Raw genomic sequence first — 11,018 nt, forward strand, 5'->3', positions numbered from 1 at the left:
AATTCCACCAACATTGGCAGTCTATAACATCAGACCGATGGATTCTAGAGATTATTCTCAGTGGCTCAGCTAACCAGTTCTAAACCCTTCCTCCTTCCAAGCCTCCTCCTCCTCCCCAGTGCTCCCCCCTATCTCATGAGACCCTGTTGTGAACAGAGCTGGAGTATACAAGAGGTACCACAATAGTACAGGGGAAAGGGTTTTTATTCAAGATGCTTCCTATATCCAAAAATGGGTGAGAGCCTTCAACCCATTTTAGATCTTGGGAAGCTTAATGCATTTGACAGGAGGTATCCGGTCATACAAACACCTGTCGGAGATGGTCTAGTTTACTTGAGCCTGCTTAAGCACAGTGGACTAGACTAGATGATCTCTTGAGGTCCCTTCCAGCCCTACATTTGTATGATTCTTGCTCTAAAGGAGGTTTATTTTCACATTTCAGTCTGACTATCCCATCAGGAATATCAATGTTTTATAGTAGGAAGAGACCACTGCTAGTTCAAGGTCTTCCCTTTGGCCTTTCCATTGCCCAAGGGTCGTTACAAAGTGCCATTCCATAGTGGCTATATATCTCAGGAAGCAAGGGATTTTTCTCTATCTTTACCTAGACAATTGGCTTGTCAAAGAGAGAGAAGTTGGATATAATGCAGATTTGTTTCCTTTTTGCCAATCTGAAATTGTGAGTAAATTGAGCGAAGTCACTTATAGGCCTGCTCAGAAGATTCTTTTCACAGGGACTGCACTGGGCACTGGTTGGCAGAGCTTGTTTCCCAGAAGAAAGTAATGCAAAGATAAAATGAGATATAGCCCTGCTTCTACATTCTTTGGAGCAGAAAATTTCTTCTTCAAACTGATGAGTCTCATAATGTCAACCATGTTTGTGACCCCATGTGCATGTCTTTGAATGACAAGCTTACAACGTTGCTTGGCAAGCAGTTACAAACCATGCATGCATCAAAAATTGATGGTCTCCTAGAATGTATCACTAATTTGGGCACAGGATTTGAGTGTCATGAAAGGGATTCCCTTCAGTTCTCTGATACCATCAATATTAGTTACTTTTTACACTTCCATTCTAGGGTAGGGGACTCATTTTAACAACATTGTGACACTAAGGTGATTGGTCCTCAGCAGAAAGGAAGATGCACATCACTATACTGGAATTGTGAACCATCCAATGGGCTTTTAAATCATTATTTTCTCAAATCAGTCACAAGGTTGTTCAGGTAGCAACTGACAATACAATAGTAATATACTCTCTGAACAAATAAGAAGAGTGCATAGTCCCCTCAGTTGTGCAGGGAAGCAATCCATCTTTGGGGATGATGTATAGAACAAGAAATTTACCCAGTGACCGTTCATGTAACTGGGAAAAGCAACAATCTCGTGGATTACTTATGCAAAAAAAAAAAAAAAAAAATCACATATACATAAGTGGTCCTTGAAGGCTCCTATGGCAAATGAAATCTTCAAATTGTGGGATTGACCAAAAATAGACCTCTTTGCATTCAAATATAACATGAAGTGTTGAAAGCTTTATGCAAGGGCAGGAGGAGACAAGGAATCTATTTTGGATGCATTTCTGGTGGACTGAGAACAGGATCTCCTATGTGCATTTCCACCCGTCCCTTTCGTTCAGAGCATGATAAAACAGAACAAAGCCAAAATGATTTTGATAATACCAGCTTGACCCAGGCAGCAGTGGTATCTGTACCAGATTCATCTGTCCAAGGGGATATGTAGACTTGACTTGTCACAACAGTAAGGGAAAGCATATCACTCAGATCCTCAGTTGCTTCATCTAACGGCATGGACAATAGGACTTTGAGACTCTTAGGCAGTCTTTTCTTCAGAAGTACAAAATGTCTTGATTAATGCAGGGAAAGGATCCACATGTAGATGTTGTGCATATGAATAGAAAGGCTTTTTATTATGGATAATCAGTAATAGAGATCCTTTACCCCCTGATACTTAATATCTAGTCTGTTTATTTAGAGTATTTGCTACATCTTAAAATGTCAGGTCTTGTTGTTATCTTTTAGGGTCCATCTCAGCAGTTTCAGCATACCATGTTCCTGATAATAAATCTGTGTTAGTTCATTACATGGTTAAAAGATTTTTAAAATGGGATTAATTGATATGCACCAGGTGAGGATTCTGTACCATTTTAGGATTTACTCATGTGATGCAACTCCCTTTCAAACCTGGGGGGCACTGCTAGTTAAGGTTCCACCATCTAAGCTGCACCAGCCAGATCATTCTAGGAGGGTGAATATGCAGAGTCCATCCAGAAGAGCCCTAGTTATAGGTAAGTAACCTTTGTATTTAAAAAATAATAAATATGGGGTTCTTTTTGTTTGCCTTTTAATTTTTGAGTCCTTAAGTTTCACATGTTCAAGCTTTTATTTGCAGCTAAGAGGATTAGCGTCTTCCAAAAAATTTTTTTTTTCTTCTGCAGCTTTCAGAAAAGCACCAAGATTCACAAACTTGAGCTAAAATCATGAGACTTAGCAAAATTAGATCTATACTATGGACCAAATTTGTAGGTGATGTGTATGGTATTTTCGACTCTCACTTCGACCTAATTACTCCTCTCACAATGTGTTAGGGCAGGGGTCGGCAACGTTGGCACGCGGCTCGCCAGGGTAAGCACTCTGGCGGGCCGGGCCAGTTTTATTTACCTGCTGACGTGGGAGGTTCGGCCGATCGCGGCCCCCACTGGCCGCGGTTCGCCGTCCCGGGCCAATGGGGGCGGCGAGAAGCGGCGCGGGCGAGCGATGTGCTGGCCGCGGCTTCTCGCCGCCCCCATTGGCCCGGGACGGCGAACCGCGGCCAGTGGGGGCCGCGATCGGCCGAACCTGCCGCGTCAGCCGGTAAATAAAACTGGCCCGGCCCGCCAGGGTGCTTACCCTGGCGAGCCGCGTGCCAACGTTGCCGACCCCTGTGTTAGGGAATCTAAATTTGTGTAATGTACACAGAGAGAAGCCAGAAAAAAGTGTAAATTAAAGTAGGCTAGGTACTGCTTTAACTTGTTCATTCTGTTGGCTCCTCTGTATATAAACAAACACCCATTTAGATTCCTTTACACATTGTTAGAACAGATGTAAGGCAAAAGTTAATCTAATTTCAGAGGGCCTAATTTATGCTACCTTACTCATCACCCATTTGGTCAAGAACTAAAATGAAATTGTACATTGTCTAAATGCCCATAATGAACTGGACTTGATGTAGTTCAGAGTCATAATGAGGTTCTTTTTTTGTAAATCCCCTCATCCTTCCTTATTCTAATGAATCTCCATTAGCTTAATGCTAACCTGCTGAAGCCAGGAAATAAACCTGTAGGTTCCTTATGTTACTGATAAGTAAAATAAAATACTAAGCTAACTCTATGGGCTACAAGTTGTGTTCTAATGTCTTTCCCTCCTTTTCCATTTAGTTGTCCTACATTTTTAAAATAAAGTGCTGCTCCCTATGTGTATTCCACATGTGGTTATGCATACGCGCCATGAACCTGCGTCTGGAAATTCTAACAAGCAGTGTCCATTGGCCTGCATTTGCACAGTAGATCTTGTGCTCCCTAGCGAGGGCATAAGAGTCAATGTAGGCTAATGCCTCTTCAGTTCCTTCTTACTGCTGCATGGCCTGAGTCAGAATCCCTGTATTCACCGATTTCTCCAGCTTTTTTCTCTTGATAGAACTCTTGATAGAACTTGATAGAACTCTTGTAAATAGATGTGTAAATAGTTTTTATATTTCATAGATTTCATAGTAGTATAGTTACTATGGATTGTTTTTTCCCCATACTGGGGACTAGAGAGGATGGAGCTCAGCTGTTCTCAGTGGTGGCAGATGACAGAACAAGGAGCAATGGTCTCAAGTTGCAGTGGGGGAGGTCTAGGTTGGATATTAGGAAATACTATTTCACTAGGAGGGTGGTGAAGCACTGGAATGCGTTACCTAGGGAGGTGGTGGAGTCTCCTTCCTTGGAGGTTTTTAAGGCCCGGCTTGACAAAGCCCTGGCTGGGATGATTTAGTTGGGAATTGGTCCTGCTTTGAGCAGGGGGTTGGACTAGATGACCTCCTGAGGTCCCTTCCAACCCTGATATTCTATGATTCTATGCCCAGAGTTCAACAATTGTGTCTTCTGCCCTTACTCCTTCTCTGTGAGTGACAATCACCAATGCTGCCTCTACTGCTTGGACGAGTTGCAGATCTCTGCGAAGTGCAGTATTTCACTCGTTTCCACTAAGAACTCATGAAGCTTGTGAGCTTCATCTAAGGAAACACCTTATGTAGAAGGCTGAGGCCCCACTCTGTTTTGGGCCAGAGAGACCACCCTGTACATCAACCCCAACATACGAGTGGTGCCTCTCCAAGCACAAACTTCGTAGCTGAGTTTGCAGCTCTCCAAGCCCATGGTTGAAAGGACAGATTCCAGTCCAGTACTGTTCACAAGAGATGCAGTCTCTCCTCGAGACCATTGAAGTTGGGTGAACTTTCGCGTGCAGATCCTAAAGGACAACAGCACCACTGAAACTCCCCAGGCTGGAGGGTAAAGCGTGCAAGAGGAAAGATCTGCCAGGTCTGTTAGTGACTCCAACTCCAAAACACAAGGACCATCATCTACTGATTCCATCTAAGAGTGCAGATCCAGACTTGTCATCTGTATCAACTTGCTTGTCTACCTCCTGAGATGTGTCAGAACTCTTTGGACATTAGGATATACGGGGACATATACAATACTGGTGAATGTCTTCCTCCCATATCCGCAGTCTCCCATACTCTCTGGTCTGGCCCTCCTAAGGGACGTTACTATACCAGAGAATGAAACTGCTTCAATGTCTCATCTCTGACCATCGGTTAGAAGTGTCCCAGAACTGATGGTCCCACCATTGGAAAGGGAGCAGTTTTCAGACTTGAATGAGTCATGTTCTGACCTCTCTGCCACCTCCTCAGAGTGAGCTGAGCACTAAACAGCAGTTAGTCAAGGAGATCTGGATGCTACCCCCACCAAATAGGACTTCTCCAGGGACTGCTGGTACCCAATAGCACCTTTTTTTTTGGCCTTATTGGGGCCCAGGGGATCCCTATGGCAGATGCCAAGGACCTGTCCAGAAATTTAAACACGTCTTCTTGGCACCAACCAGATCCGTTGGAGTATGAGGAGGAGGATGATGATCAGATCCTCTGATACCGATGGGAAATCTCATCCTTGTCTTGGGACAAAGCAGTCACTCCTTTTTTTCTCTCCCCACTGGACAATCAGAGGCAGTATCAGGAGCTATTGTACAGGATTGCTAGTAACCTCCAGATAACACTGGAGGAGGTCCAGGACCCACACCACTAGCTCTTAAATATTTTGCAACCTGTAAGCCCAAGTAAGGTGGTGCTTCCAATTAATGAGGCCATCCTGGAGCAGGCTAGCTTGGTCTGGCACACTCCAGCATCCTGCGTCCCCACACCTAAAAGAGTCAAGAGGTGCTATTATATTCTCATCAAGGAAGTTGAATTTTTTTTCTCCCACCTGCCCCGCAACACACTGGTGGTACCGCAGCTACAGAAAGGGATAGTTTGCAACATGAAAGTACCACCCCAACTGACAAGTGCTCAAAGAGATTGGGGAGAAAGGTCTTTTCATCTACAGGCCTGCAATTCCATATTGCTAACTATCAGGCTTTGTTAGCAAAATATGATTTGAACAACTATTGTAAGGACAAGCTTCCTCTGTGGCCAGAGGCCAATTTCAGTACTTCATAGAGGAGGGCAAGTTAGTGGCAAGAACATACCTTCAGGTGAAAGTGGATGCAGCAGAAATGGCAGCCAGAGGCCTGGCCACTGGCATGGTCATGAGGAGGGATTCCTGATTACAGTCTTGGTTTCCCCAGGGAGGTCCAGAATACTGTACAGGACCTTCCCTTCGAAAAGTTGAATCTCTTCAATGAGAAAACCAGATATGCCTACACTCATTAAATTACTCGAGATTGACCCTACGCCTCCTGGGGATTTACACTCTGTCCCCAAGTAGAAAACACCAAAGACAAGCCTATAGGGCAAGGCCACCCCCTCCTCAAGTGTTCTACCACCAGCATCCAGCCAAGCCTTCGCAGAAAGTCAGAGGGTTCAGAGGCCTTGCTTCTTTGCACCCTCTATCACCATGACCTCTACCTGTTCCCAGCCTCCTGCAAAGGGCTACTTTTGACATCTCAACCTACCACCATTGATGCCACCCATGCTTCCCCCATTATGTTGGGGGGGGAGGGGCATCTCACAATTGTCACCGACAATTGGACTTGATCATGACAGACTGTTGGGTCTTGGAAATTATCCATCAAAGGTATTCCATTGAGTTTCTCTCCCTTTTCCCTCACAAACCCCTTTCAGGGACAGCTCTCATGAGGGGATTCTTCATCAAGAAGCGGACTCCCTCCTACAACGACTGGCAATAGAGCGCGTTTCACCTCAGTATCAAGGAAGCGGGTTCTATTCCCCCTATTTCCTAGTCCCCAAAAAAGGCAGATTGTGGAGACCCATTCTGACCTTTGGCAACTATGCATCTTTATTTGAAAGTCAAAATTCAGCATGGTTACGTTAGTATCAGTAATCCCCTCCCTACAGGAGTGGATGTGGTTCGCAGCTTTCGACATGAAGGATGATGCATACTTTCATGTAGACAATCATCCCTCCCACAGAAGGTTCCTGCAGTTTATGATGGGCCAAGAACATTTCCAGTTCACAGTCCTTCCCTTTGGGCTAGAAACAGCACCCAGAGTTTTTACAAAAGTTGTCTCTGTGGTGGCAGCACAAGTGATGTGGCAGCACAAGTGATATGTCAGTGTTTGAGTTATCCATATCTGGATGAATGGATAGGTCTCACCTGCCAAGAGGTCAAGTCAACAATGGAGCCTCTGTTCCATCTTCTAGCAGCCGTGGGTGTCTGCATAAACAAAAGAAGAATCCATTTTATCACCCAAACAGATGATGACGTTTATCAGAGCAACACTGGACTATTTGCACCACAGAAAGATTTCATTTAACAAGCAGCCTGATAGTACAGATTACTTGCAGACCAAGAACTATGATCAGAATGTGCCTCTCACTTTTAGACCATATGGCATTTGCCAGGCTTTATCTACCATGTCCACAGGTCTGGCTCTGGTCGATCTACTCAGCAGACAAAGATCACATCAATTCAAGAGTGACTGTTCCTGCCAGAGTGATTGCCTCCCTTGCTTGGTGGTCAAGCTCAGAGAACATGAGTGGGCATTCCCTTCAACACTCCCACCCCCAGTGCCACCATCATAACAGATCCTTCTTTTCTGGGGTGGGGTGCTCACCTGAAGAACCACACTGCACAAGGTACTTTTCAAAGCGATACTCTTAACCTGTAGTATGTGTCTGAAATCGTGTGTGTGTGTGTATGTATATATATATATATATATATATATATAAATGAGAGAGGGATTCATGAGCATACCCTATTGCAGTGAAAGCATGAATCAAGCAATGCAAGAAATTACATCTATTAAGGAGGAAGAAATGGCTGCAAGTTAAAAAATGCATAGACATTCATATTGACTAGATTATATTTACAAGATGGAAAGAAATCCCTCCTATTTTAGTTAATAGACACTAGACATCTTGATGAGATTCTCCCTGAAAACCCACTTCTTCTGCTACATCTACAAGAAATTAGCTACATCATCTATTTATCTCATGTACAATTTTTAAAAGTGCTTACTTGATTTAGGAGCCAAATTTCATTTTCAAAAGTCACTTTGGAGACTAAGTGTGACAATTTGGAAATCTGTCTGAACATGAATTTCAGTTTGATTTTATGAATGTGTGTATGTTTATACCCTTGTGGTTGTCTTTTACTGTCTTCCTTCACGTGATGAGGCAGAGTGGCCTCCCACTGAGCCAGAGGGGGAGGAGCCAAATGCTAACCCAGGGTGGGCAGAGCCAGAGTGGTCTCACCCCGCCCCCCCAGAAGTCAATGGTCGGGACAGGAAGTATAAAGGCTGAACCTTTACTATACTATACTTATACTAGCTCAGTTGATGCCAAGCAGCTGGAGGAGACAGATGCCTCCCGCCTGCTCCGGGAGTTAGAGCCTGAGGAGAACCCTGGCCACGCCGAAGATTGGCCAGAGTTGCTGCTGTTGCCGACGGACCTGTGCATGGAAGAGTGGCTGGGGCTGTTGCCAGATATCTACCCCAAGGAGTCAGAGGACACCACAGAGTCAGGTACACCCCAAGGGGAGGGTAGGAAGTGTCCCAGGGGCAGCCGACTCCAGTCTGGCTGCAGCGCATGCCAATAGAGACTAGGTTAGCATGTTGCGGTCAGAATCCCTGCTGACTCAATGGCGGGGTGGCCTTGGGCTGGGACGCAGTGGAGTTGGGTGGGCCTGTGTCCCCCAACTCCTGCCACCCAACCCCTGGGATGGTAGTACTCCCCCTCCTGCCTGAGGCCTAGGCTGACAACTGCCCTAACTGTAGGCCAGAGCTCCCTCAACTGTTGGTGTCCAGCTCTGCCTAAGGTCCCAGGGGTTCCTAGACTGCTAGTCCCCTAACTATTTGTTCTGCCCCACCTAAGGGCTAGAGCCACAGACTATTTATTCCCCTGCTAATTCCCTGATTGTCGGTGGCCTCGTGACGTAGTGAGGCGGAGGAGCCTCCCACTGAGCCAGAGAGGGAGGAACCAACCGCTAAACCACTACACAGCATCATAGCTCTTGTGTGTTGAATGGATGGGGTTGGCAGCTAGGCGTCTGCCCCTTAATCACACAGCTTAAAGACCATCAACCACTGAATAAACTTGCCCTAGCACGACAATAGGAACTCTCTGAAAGAACCGTGTTAATTTGCTAATGTCTCCCATCAGCTCTACCACCCTCTCTGTGACTAAGGGGGTAATGCATATGAATGCAGCAAGGCTAGGGCATGAGGTCTTAAGCTGGGACTCATGATCAAAAACTGCGTATAAGTGGGAGGGCTTCTAGGTGCGTGTTCAAACAGAGAGAGATCAGAACCAGAAGACGAGACTGGTTGGGAAGGGGGGCGGGGTGGGTGAAGAAGAATTCTAGATGCCCTGGAAGATGCTGATTAAGACCCAGAGGATGGGGTCAGGATGGATGAGGAAACGGAGTCTGGGTCTTGTGTGCAGGGGTTTATTTTTCTATAGATCGGTATGTCTCTTGTGCTTTCTTTGTGACTAAAGGGGGTGTGTGTTTCGAAATTCATTTGCAGAGTCTGTATGTTACTTGCTTACACAGTCACAGCCCTTGAAAAGGGAAATTAAACCAGAGGGCCCCGGCTTCGGTGCAACTCTGGGAGTGTGCAGCAGCTACCAGGGAGGCTTGGGCAAGCCGGCACTAGTTTCAGGGCCCAGGTAATTGGACTGTGAGATCTTCACTGCCAAGAGGGGTATCAGAAACTGGATCTGCCCCTGAAGTATGTGCCTTGAGGTACAGACAGAACCTAAGCGCTGTCCATCACCAGCAAGCCAAGAGCACATGAGACCCAAGGTTTGGGTCCAGTACAGCAACCAGGTGAGCCAGCAGGGGGAGCATATGTAGAGTTGAAACACTAAATCAATGGGATTTAGGAGCTTAAGTGCTAAATCACTTTTGAAAATGAGACTTAGGTTCCAAAGTCATTTAGGCTCTTAAATTATGGGTCTTTTTTTAAAAAATGGAGTGTACTACTTATTTTTCCCTGAGGAAAGGCATCATTGTTGGAAGGGAGAGGCAAAAGAATGCTGCAATTGAAGCAGAGGATTGCTGTGTGCAGATTTAACGGTGGAGAGAGGATGAGAGGGGAATCAAATATGTAAGCAGCAAGTCATGTGTTTATCATCCTGATCTCTTTGCTTGTGTTTTGTGCCTGATTTCCCCCACCCTATGCCAAATGCTAGCTTTATGGAGGAGAGAAGGAGCAGGATTATATGTTTTGCTTATGTCCAGCCTAGAGCTGTTTGTTTGAAAACACTATAGAGGCTCATTAGGGACTAAGAGCATGCTCAGTGGAGTTGGAACATTCAGAAAATTAAAAGCAAGCGCCTAGCAACTTCTACAGAGCATGTACAAATGGTGATTTCCCCCCCACATCTTGTAACTCTGTCAAAGCCGAAAAGTTTTTGAAAGACACTTCTCCGACCTATGTACTTTCCTGCTGCCAAGCCTCAAGTTTCTAGTAGAAAACCCTTAGGCACTAGAGCAGTTCAAAAATATATAGGATTTTTTTTACAGTGCTGATACTCTTTTTCACTAGCCTCATTCTTGAAACACTATTATTGCTCAAGCTTTCCAAAACTTTAAATCTGAGACAGATAGTAAGAATGTAGCATGCCCAAATGGGTAAGATTTGTCAGTATTTTAACTATCTGAAACAGAGGTTTATAGAGGAAAGTGTAAGACACTCTTAACTGTTCATCTACAATACATATACACATTTCAATATTTTATTCAGGGAGGACCAAAGTTCCACTAAAGATGATTTACAATAACAGAGGCATCATCTTCTCTGTTTAACAGGGAACATGGGTAAGAGCACAATATAAAAAATGAGCAAGAAAGGTGAGATTCTATCAGTGTATATAAATATACACTTCTCCAATAAAACTCTTATATTGCATTGTGACCGGGCACACCACTCACCACTTGTCTGGCACCTCCTCCTGGCCACTCTGGGGATTAGTTTATCAGGGCAATGCCCATTCCTGTGATTGCATGCTGTCACTCCATCTCTCTGATCTGCAGCTGCTCTTTCACTCCAGGAACTGCAATGTCTTCTTCCTGACTCAGCCCTCTGGCCAGGTCACTTAGTGTTCCTCCCTTCCGGGTATATCAAAGCCGAAACAGTCCTAGCCCATCTTCCCATTCACTGCCTCAGGTGCCACTCCTTCAGTAGCTAGTAGGGGTAACCGGGCCTGCCGTTTACTCTGGGTTCCAGTCCAGCACTTCTGGGCTTTCCTCTCCCAGCCCTTCCTACTCCTTCCCTGGACTGCTTCCCACAACTGGT

Source organism: Emys orbicularis, chromosome 1 (genome assembly GCF_028017835.1).
Source record: "Emys orbicularis isolate rEmyOrb1 chromosome 1, rEmyOrb1.hap1, whole genome shotgun sequence".
In the NCBI taxonomy this organism is placed as follows: Eukaryota; Metazoa; Chordata; order Testudines; family Emydidae; genus Emys; species Emys orbicularis.